Source organism: Colossoma macropomum, unplaced genomic scaffold (assembly GCF_904425465.1).
Source record: "Colossoma macropomum unplaced genomic scaffold, Colossoma_macropomum, whole genome shotgun sequence".
NCBI classification, from domain to species: domain Eukaryota; kingdom Metazoa; phylum Chordata; class Actinopteri; order Characiformes; family Serrasalmidae; genus Colossoma; species Colossoma macropomum.
Genome location: NW_023494799.1, coordinates 36,434,836 through 36,445,276, shown reverse-complemented (window position 1 = coordinate 36,445,276; position 10,441 = coordinate 36,434,836).

The following is a 10,441-nucleotide window of genomic DNA, read 5'->3' as shown; positions in this document are numbered from 1 at the left end:
TCAGAATAATGCATCGTACACTGGCAAAAATGCTTTTCGGAGAAAAAACACTTTTGGTTGTCTATGAAGAACCTTTAAATGGATGGGTCCTTAATCTCTAAAACTGCACGTAACCATGTGCAGTTCTGGGCGTTCCTCACTCATATATAGTTGCATGCAAATGTTTGACTACCCCTGGTTAAATGACATACTTTGTTGATTTTCTATGCGAAAATAAACTAACAAACTTAAATATGGCATTTTTCTGCTAAATTTGGTGCACAACTTTCGTTTTTGTTTTTTCTTGGTTTGAAATATTGGAAAAAAATAAAAACAAAACAAGTGCCAAAACATTAACTTTTGCATACGACTGTAATTTAAGAAGAACTCAGCCAGACTGGATTGCTTTCCATGTATTTATTAATTAATAACTCGTTAAGGATGTGATAAAAGACTTTAAGGAGTTCAAGGCTGAAGAACCACTTTTTAAAATGAGAGGCGTAAGTGTGAAGAACCCTTTTTAAAGCATGAAGAACCTGATGTAAAGACTGCATACCAAATGAAAAGTGTTTCCTGGAACACTGTACATCCAAAACCAAGAACCACTGAGGAGTCTTTATTCTGGGAAGCTGAAAAGTAAGTCATAATGTTAATAACTGAGTAATAAGCCTGTAGTTTTAGAGGTTGAGGGGCCACGTTTGGAGTAACACATGCTCCAACCTGAAATATCCAACACAGCATTATTCCCCGTTATGGGCTGACAGGTCACTTTGGGGCAGGAGGATAATTGTTCACTTTGCTTGAGGGCGCTTGATGCCCAGATAGGATTAGCGCGGACGAGAAACGTCTGTGGAAAAAATTCCAGTGATTCTCCTTGAGTTATCTAGTACGATCAAACAGAAACGGCTGGATTCAGAGCGCTGCTCTGTCAGGAGTCTCACCGCTGCCTCTGCCCCGTAACTGCCATCACCTGTGAGTTATTTCCAAGCATCTCTGACACATTTGAAACAGCAGTTGACTTCACACCACTGCACAGCCGAAAGTGTAAGCTACGACCATCTACACGTCCACCGCCGGACAAAATAACGTAAAAGAAGGGAGCTCTTACCTTGTGGCTATTATCCTCAGCTCCAGCGCGCAGAAGCGAGCCACCTGTTTGAAGAGAAGCAGTTACAAAGAGGCACACGGGTTCATTTGCATCTCACTGGCCTGTCATGCAAATGACCAAGTGTTAAAAAGCACCAAAATAGCCGGCCTTCCCTGCACTTGTGACGCACTGGAGGAGGGAGGTTCAGGCGACTGATTGGCAGGTGAGCTTTTCCACACTTCTTTTCAGCTCTTCTCTCTCCCTCCTTCTCTCTCTCTCTCTCTCTCTCTCTCTCTCTCACCCTGTCTCCATATCTATGGGCAACAATAACCTGGCAACCATTTACATGAAGCGCTTGATCCTGTGGCTGAGAGCGTGCGGCCCACACTGGCCTCATTGTGTTACTTCCAATGGAGCCGAGCAGGAAAAGTGACCGCTCTGCAACTCAGAAACACTGCTGTAACTCTGTAGGTCAGTATTTCACTGTAGCATCACTGATACACTCCAAAAAAAAGAACATTTAAAACAGTCAGAACATTTAAATTCAGTCAGAGCAGAGCGAGCATTTACGTGGATAATGGCATCTATTAGTGTCAACATCTTTTCAGTTTGACAGTTAAACGACCCCCATGGTTCATGTTTTTGAGAGTATTTCAGTAAAAAATCTCCAAGAAGTGAACAATAATCGTCTGCTTCATAATTCAGGCGAGGGTCAAAGTGCGGTTATGCGAGCAAGGCAGACAGCTCTGTGTCATTCATCGGCAAGATCACAGAAAAGCATCCTTTTGTGCTTCAGAAGAGACAAAACACACTGTAGAACAGCACTGCGAGATGTGTTGTTTTATCTGAAGTGCGTTAAGGAGAGCTCTTCAGCTTCATAAATCGCTACCAACTGACATTCAGCCTGCTGCCTGTGCCGGAAATGTAGGCTCTAAAGAAAAAGCTGGAAAAGCTCTGTATTAAGAGTATCATGTTTCTTTAAGGTCAACCCCTAGAATTAGCCGCTGTGTGAGACTGGAACAGCAATGACCTTCTCGGCGTACATTATGATGCTGTATCGTCATGAGGAAGGAACTGAAACAACCATTAAACTGTTGCCATTTAGTGCCCTCCAGAATGAACACTCTTGGTAAAGACAAGGCCATGACAAAATGCCTCTGTTGTTGATCAAGAAAAAAAAGAAAAAGAAAACAAAAAAATTCTCAAGTAAATGTCACCATTCCTGACTCACACTCAAAACTATCCAGCCCTTCATCTAATTTCCAGCCTTTTAGCTAATTGAATTACAACCCTATTTCCAAAAAAGTTGGGACGCTGTGCAAAATGTAAATAAAAACAAAATTCAATGATGTGCAAATCATTTAAACCCTATATTTCATTGAAAATAGTACAAAGACCAAAAATCTAATTTTGAAACTGAGAAAATTTTTTGTTTTTTGAAAAATGTATGCCTATCTTGAATTTGATGCCAGCTACACGTTTCAAAATTATAATTTTTTGTAATTACATTTGTAATTAAAATTGTACATTATTATAATTAGACTAATTTGAATTACAAATTGTGATTTGTGAAAGGTTTATGCTTTTTCTTCCCAACACATGAGTAGTTTACTGTTTCAAAACTGCTGTTAAGTGTATTTAAAGCTTTTTTAACTCCAGTTAGAGGACTTCTGCCTCATATACGTTCATACGTTCGACATTTTATTCTCAGCCAATGAGCTGATCAGCTCACCAACCAATCAGTACCCAGCACAGAAATGAGAAAATATGTTATGTTATATCCATATTACAAGAAAGTATAGAGTACAATTCGAAGTGAAACAAATTTAATAACAAATAATTATAACAGTATAATAATAATAAATTTCAGCCAATTCAGCTACTGCTAAAATTTTCACACACAGCTTGAACAATCTTTATAGAAAAGTACAGCTAATAGAATGGGACACTCTGGGGCAGTCACACATGGACCTAAGGTCACCATTCCCAGTGCCAAGAGTCGGCTACAGGGGTATAAACCGACCCAGTATTGGGCTGTGGAGCAGTGGAACTGTGTTCTCTGGAGTGATGGAGCTCCATCCAATACCTTTGGGACAAGCTGGAGTGGCGTTTGTGTTCCAGAGCTAATCATCCAACATTAGTGACCTCACTAATGCTTTTGTGGCTAAATGCAACCAAATCCTCACAGCAATCTTCCAACATTTCCAAAATCTAGTGTAAAGCCTTCCCAGAAGAGTAGAGGCTCTTACAGCAGCAAAGAGGGACAAACTGCCTATTAATACTCTTGATTTCAAAAGAAACACTGGATGAGCAGATAATGACAAAATTTTGGATATACACTGTACATTGTGTTTTCTCATTGATTTACATGATAAAGTGCATTTGGGTCTGAAATGTTCTGGAGGATAAATATTAGGTGCAAAATTACTGCAAATTTACAGTAATGTACTAGCAGTCGAGCTGCCAGGTAGTTGCAGTAATGAATATTTACAGCATTCATACTGTCATGTTTGCTTACATATATATATATATATATATATATATATATATATGTAAGCAAATATATATATATATATATATATATATATACACCGATCAGGCATGACCACCTCCTTGTTTCTATGCTCATTGTCCATTTTATCAGCTCCACTTACTATATAGGTGCACTTTGTAGTTCTACAGTTACAGACTGTAGTCCATCTGTTTCTCTGCATACTTTGTTAGCCCCCTTTTACCCTGTTCTTCAGTGGTCAGGACCCCCATGGACCCTCACAGAGCAGGTACTATTTGGGTAGTGGTGGTGTGTTAGTGTGTGCTGTGCTGGTCTGAGTGGATCAAACACAGCAGTGCTGCTGGAGTTTTTAAACACCTCAGTGTCACTGCTGGACTGAGAATAGTCCACCAACCAAAAATATCCAGCCAACAGCGTCCTGTGGGCAGCGTCCTGTGACCACTGATGAAGGACTAGAGGATGACCAACACAAACTGTGCAGCAGCAGATGAGCTATCGTCTCTGACTTTACATCTACAAGGTGGACTGACAAGGTAGGAGTGTCTAATAGAGTGGACAGTGAGTGGACACAGTGTTTAAAAACTCGAGTCAAATGCATTTTCAAAGGCATTCTGCCTCAGAATGAGCATGATAGGAGAGAGTATGATATTGCAAAGAGGAGAGGTGCTGTTTTTTCGCCGTCTTTCCAGCGCGGCGGTGAGTCTGATAATCAAATTTCAAACACATCGCTACTGAGTACAAACGCATAGTAGGTGAATCATTTTGAAACCATTATTTCTTAATCCACTTTGGGAAATACATTTAATTCAAACTCCTGAAGCATCCAAATCCCTGTGTAAATGAAATATCAATAGTAGTCTACCAAACGGCAAATGGAAAACTTGCATGTATGAGCGGGAAATTTAAACTCAAACTTAGCCATTTTGCATATTACATTTTCATTTTCATTTTGATACTGATATGCTTTCATGCTGTGGAATCATTCGTTATGTAAATCCAGAGTAAACGTCTGATTCGAATATCTTCGGGAAAATGCTGCAGATCTCAGTTCTGACAATGAAAATAAAATCATCATCATCATCATCGTTAACCGCTTAGTCCAGATAGGGTCGCGGTAGCAGTTGGGAGAGCAGAGAATCCCAGACGACCCTGTCCCCCGCAACTTCCTCCAGCTCATTCCCGGGGACCCCAAGCCGCTCCCAGGCCAACTTGGAGATATAATCCCTCCAGCAGGTCCTAGGACGACCCTGGGGTCTTGTCCCGGTAGGCCGTGCCTGGTAGACCTCTACCGGGAGGCGTCCAGGGGGCATCCGGATCAGATGCCCGAACCACCTCAGTTGGCTCCTTTCAATGCGGAGGAGTAGCGGCTCTACTCCGAGCTCCTCCCGGATGGCCGAGCTTCTCACTTATGTAAAAGTGTTACATAATCAGTATAGAGAAAAACTTAACTGTACTCTGCTACGACTTAGCTCTGAAGATCCCTAGACCACACAAGCCCTTCCTGGATCGGGGCCTTGTCATGGCGGAAGGGCTTGTGTGGTCTAGGGATCTTCAGAGCTAAGTCGTCGGGAGCAATATGCTCCTGGTAGGGTCTCCCAGGGCGAACAGGTCTGGAGTGAAGACCCAGACTAACTCGATCCCAAAGTCCTCCATGAAAGACAGACACAGACGATCGTGTACCCTGCCCGGGAGAGGGTCACCGGGACCTACCCCTGGAGCCAGGCCTGGGGGTAGCATCCCTCAGCGAGTGCCTGGTGGCCAGGCGGCCCACATAACCCGGCCGGGCTCAGCCCGAAGAGGCAACGTGGAGAGACCATGTGGGCCCACCACCCGCAAGGTCCAGTGTGGGGGAGCGGTGCAGTGCTGTATAGGCAGTGGGAGATTGCAGGGGGACCCTTGAAAATAAAATACTTGATAAAAAATTCTAGGGGTTGGCTGAATAAAACACTGTGAACTACTCCTTCCCCAAATTAAAAACATTTCAAATCCACACGATTCATGTGACATAACAGAAAACAGGGAATTTCAGCAAAAGGCAACAAGATTGCATGTATGTGTTTTGAAACTAACCCTGCTAATCACCCTATTTTTATACTGTATGTGTAATCCTACATATTCATTACATATGATCTCTTATTACTACCTTTTTTACTGTAACTGTAGCAGAGTACAGTTAAGTTTTTCTCTATACTGATTATGTAACACTTTTACATTTATTCTGTCACTACCCAACCCTGCTAACAGGCTAGCAGGCTCATCTAATAACACTTACAGTTGGGCTTTAGGTTGAAGTATTTGCTAAAGGATTCACTGAAAAACTGCAATATACAAAGTAAAAAAATGTTAAATGCATTTAAAGCTCCAAAAGCCAGAGCTGTATAATATTAAACTCAGTGTGGAAAAGCGAACGTACACTCCCTGTTAGTTTGGTGCTAACAAAACCCATAGTTAGCTGGGTCACACTTTATTTGAATGGTCCCCTATAGATGCTCTACAGATACTTAAATCATTAACATGCTTTCTGGTGATGTTCAGTTGATTATCAACAACAGTTTGGTTTCGGGTTAGGGTTGGAAGTAGGTGTAGGTTTTGCCTTGAGCTTCAGGTTAGGGTTAGGTTTAGGTTTAGGGATAGATTTAATAAACACTTTCACACTGAACTTGAAGTTTAATGGATATTTAGTTGAATGTTACTTAAAGGCCGATTGAACATTTACAAAACACCTACAGTGGACCATCCAAGTAACACTCAACTTCACACTCGGTTGCATTTAATGTATATTTAGTTGAATGTTGCTTAAAGATATACTAAACATTAACCAAGAATCTACAGTGGACCATCCAAATAGAGTGTTACCATTAGCAGTGGTAATCAGGTAAACAAAGAAAAAAAGACAAAGTGAAAGTTTCTACATTAGTTAATGCTATATGATGATGTTTATGACAAAAAAGTGAGCTCACTTCAATATTACCTGTTTTATTTTATGTTGGTACAGGTTGTGCTGGGTAAGCTAGTATGCTATTAGATAGCGAGCTAGGCTTATGTTAACTGACTTTACCACTCGTTAAGTATAAACTTGTTGTGTTTACCCTGGTTCACAGATATTAATGCAGCTAGCAGTTTTAACATTTAGGCTTAGGAAAAATAAGTCAAAATCGAAGTGACGATGTTGACCCTTTGCAGAAAAGCACCTTTTTGGTGCCTGGTTTTACAGTAAAGCTTATGATACTGTTTATGTATTACAGTATTTTTACGATGATAATCTAAGTGCCCTGCTAGAAAAACCTGCCTTTTATTTACAGTATAATCTGCCTGTACTGTAAATGACTTCCCAGAATTCAACAAAGGATGCTGAATAAAACTGTAAATCACATTTAATGAGTCTTACTGGTTTCAACACAGTACATTACTGTAGGAATTACACAAAATGTGTACAGTGTGGACGACACTGCAGCTGAGCACTAATAAGAAAAGATTATTGTTTGATCACTGTTTTTTGTGATTACTTGAAAAAGGATAACAGTGTCTTAGATGAATTGACCGCTCTTTACTGTCTTATTCTGGGAAAGCTCTGGTGAAGGTTGTCTGACCTTTGTACCTTTGTACTCAGCAGCCGAGTTTGTTTAATGACATGTGTGCCAACCTTATTCAGTGCTTGACCTGATTACTTAACAACAGCCAGATGGATATACTGTAAATGCAAATAGAACATAGTGACACAGTGGATCATTTTTCTACATCATTTGAGCTCAGCAGCTTTCCGTGTGGTGAACGTTTCATGATGAATGAACCATCAGAAATGCCCCAAAAGTACTTCACATGTCTTTTTATCTTAACTTACATTAAAAGTGAATAATGTCTTTGCCTTCTCCTGTAGAGTCATCATTTCGGAGATAATTGTTTTACTTTTCACAGCAACAATATTTAATTTAGTGATTTAACAGCCTGAGTACTCTGCAGTTGATTTGAGGAAAAACAATCCTCAAAAGTCAGCGAATGGCAAACGTTGCAGAAAAACTAAAACACAATTTGACAAATTAATTAGCGTACCTGTAGCATGTGCAGGGGGGCATCGTAACAGAGCCTACATGGGCCTATCAGACATTTCCTACATTAACAGGGTGGAGCCCACCTTATTGACTGGCTTTATGACCAGTGACAACATATCGAATGAGAAAATGAACACTCGCTTTCTCTTTTTTGTCCATGCAAAGCAATGATGTGGAGGCCCTCAGCAATGCGGAGGCCCTAGGCAAATGCCTGCTTCACCAGTAGCTGCCACCGGCCCTGCCTGTAGCCCACCTGTTCGTCAGCCAACCCCTACCACATTCATCACTGGTCAGTTTCTGACCACAGGACTGCTGTTGACCAGATATTTTTTGGGTGGTGGACCAATCATAACACAGCAGTGACAGTGACATAGCAGTGGTGCTGCTGGGGTTTTTACATGTCACTGCAAGAGTGAGAAAAGCCCACCATTCATAAATATGCAAGAGCAGCTCTGTGGCCAATAACTGACCTCTAATGAAGAGCTGGAGGATGGCTAACACAAACTGTGCAAAAAAAACAGGCCACGGTGTCCGTACACCAGCAGCGTACATGCAAATATAAACAAAAACTGGAGATATTACTTACAAAGTCTGTATCAGTTGCTGAGACACTGCGGTTTATTTGTTGTACAGTTAGCAGTTAATTTATGAAGATCTTATTGTACTTATACACTTAAGGGGTAAATATTCCGCATGCAGCTCATTTTATCTGTCTGAGAAACTATAATAATATTATAATAAACAGAATAACATTTAATAAATGAAAAATCCCTTTGTTCTTCTCTAGCAACCCCAAAGAAAAACAGTGAATAAACCCAAATCAACTCCCACAGGAACGAAAGTCCTAAAAGCTATTTCTGTGAAATACTGATGTTACTCAATGAACATGTGCGGTGAGCCAACACAAACAGGCCATCTAAAGCAGCTCGCAGCGCACACAGCTGCCACATTACACAACCTCCATGTGCCCCTCATTTACCTGCTCATTTGCCAAGCAAATGAGATACTGTTAAATACTGCATGCTGAAGAAGGAAAAACAATAATGACATGATAAGAGGCCCAAAGATGAGTGCTGACACACAGGATGAAGATTACATCTTTGCTGTTGCATTTTTTACATCACTCACCCACCCATACAGACCCTCATATGATAACAGGCCCAACTGATGTCAAATTTTATATCTGATACTAGGACTGATACTTTTAACCCTCCACTGCACACATTATGAGAGCAATTTAAAAAAAAAAATATTCAGTTCACTTTTCTTGCATAAAATGGTCCTTGATTAATTTTTTCGGACCTGTTTATTAAATTCAAAAACATAAAAAAACTCATAGTAATAATATGTGCTGGGGACCTTTTAGAGTATGTTGCCTTGAGGTAACATTGTGCGACAATGGAAAGAAATGATATAGAGCCGTGTTACCTGAAGTGGTGAGACCTGGCTTGTGACTGGCTAAATCTATTCCACTGTCACACAACGTTGCTTCTAGGCAACAAACATATTTCTGCAGATTCTCAAAATAAATTGATACTGAATGTTAGAAAAGAGGTTTAAATATGCCCACTACGAGATAGTACAACCAAGTACATGCTTTTTATTGACTTACTCAAACTCTTCCCTTTATTGTTAACATTGTCATTGTCTTTAAATATGTTTAATGTTATTGCAAAGTGAGGAGAATGAATTTGTTGCCCTGAGGCAACATCGTGCAATACAGGGTTAAGGAGCTAAAAAGTCCCATAACTAATAGTCGAATAGTAGTAAAATAATAGTATTAGAAATTTTTATGGTCAGCTGTGATGCTACAGCCATCCATGGCTGACAACCCAAGACTGCACAGCTGGCCTTGCTCTCTCTGGGTGGCTGGTAGGCCTGAGTGATAGAGATATAATCAGATATCACCAATGATTGACAAGTAACCCTATGAAGATGCATAAAGGCGATGATCACTGTGTTGGGAAACTGACAGAGAACTAGAGAGGCGAACTGGAGAGCACTAATTTACCAAACAGCTTACTGAATACACTATGTGGACAAAAGTATTGGGACAACCCTCCTAATTATTGAGTCCAGGTGTTTCAGCCTCACCCATTGCTAACAGGTGGATTAAATCAAGCACATAGCCTTGCAGTCTCGATAGACAAACACTGGCAGTAGAGGGTCGTACTGAAGAGCTCAGTGACTTTAAACATGGCACTGTCATAGGATGCCACCTCTGCCACAAGTCAGTTTGTGAAACTTCTGTCCTGCTAAATCTGACCCCTGTCAACTGTAAGTGCTATTATTGTGAAATGGAAGCAACTAGGAGCAACAACAGCCTAGCCACAAATGGTAGACCACGCAAACTCACAGAGGGGGGTCCGCACAGTGCCTCTGTTGAATCACTTACTAAAGTGTTCCAAATTGCCACTGGAAGCAACATCAGGATAAGAACTGCACATCAGGAGCTTCATAGAATGGGTTTCCATGGTGAAGGAAAGTGAGTGAAAGGAAATCTTACTGCCTCAGCAGACCAAGACACTTTGGACAGTTCTATGCTTCCAACTTTGTGGGAACAGTTTGGGGAAGAGCCTTTTCTGTTCCAGCATGACTGAGCCCCAGCGCACAAAGCAGCTCCATAAAGTCATGGCTGGGTGAGTTCGGTGTGGAAGAACTTGACTGACCCTCACAGAGCCCTGACCTCAACCCCATCGAACACCTTTGGGATAAACTAGAACGGAGATTGTGAGCCAGACCCTCTCGTCCAACATCAGTGTCTGACCTCACAAATGCTCTTCTGGATGAATGGACAAAAATTCCAAATCTTGT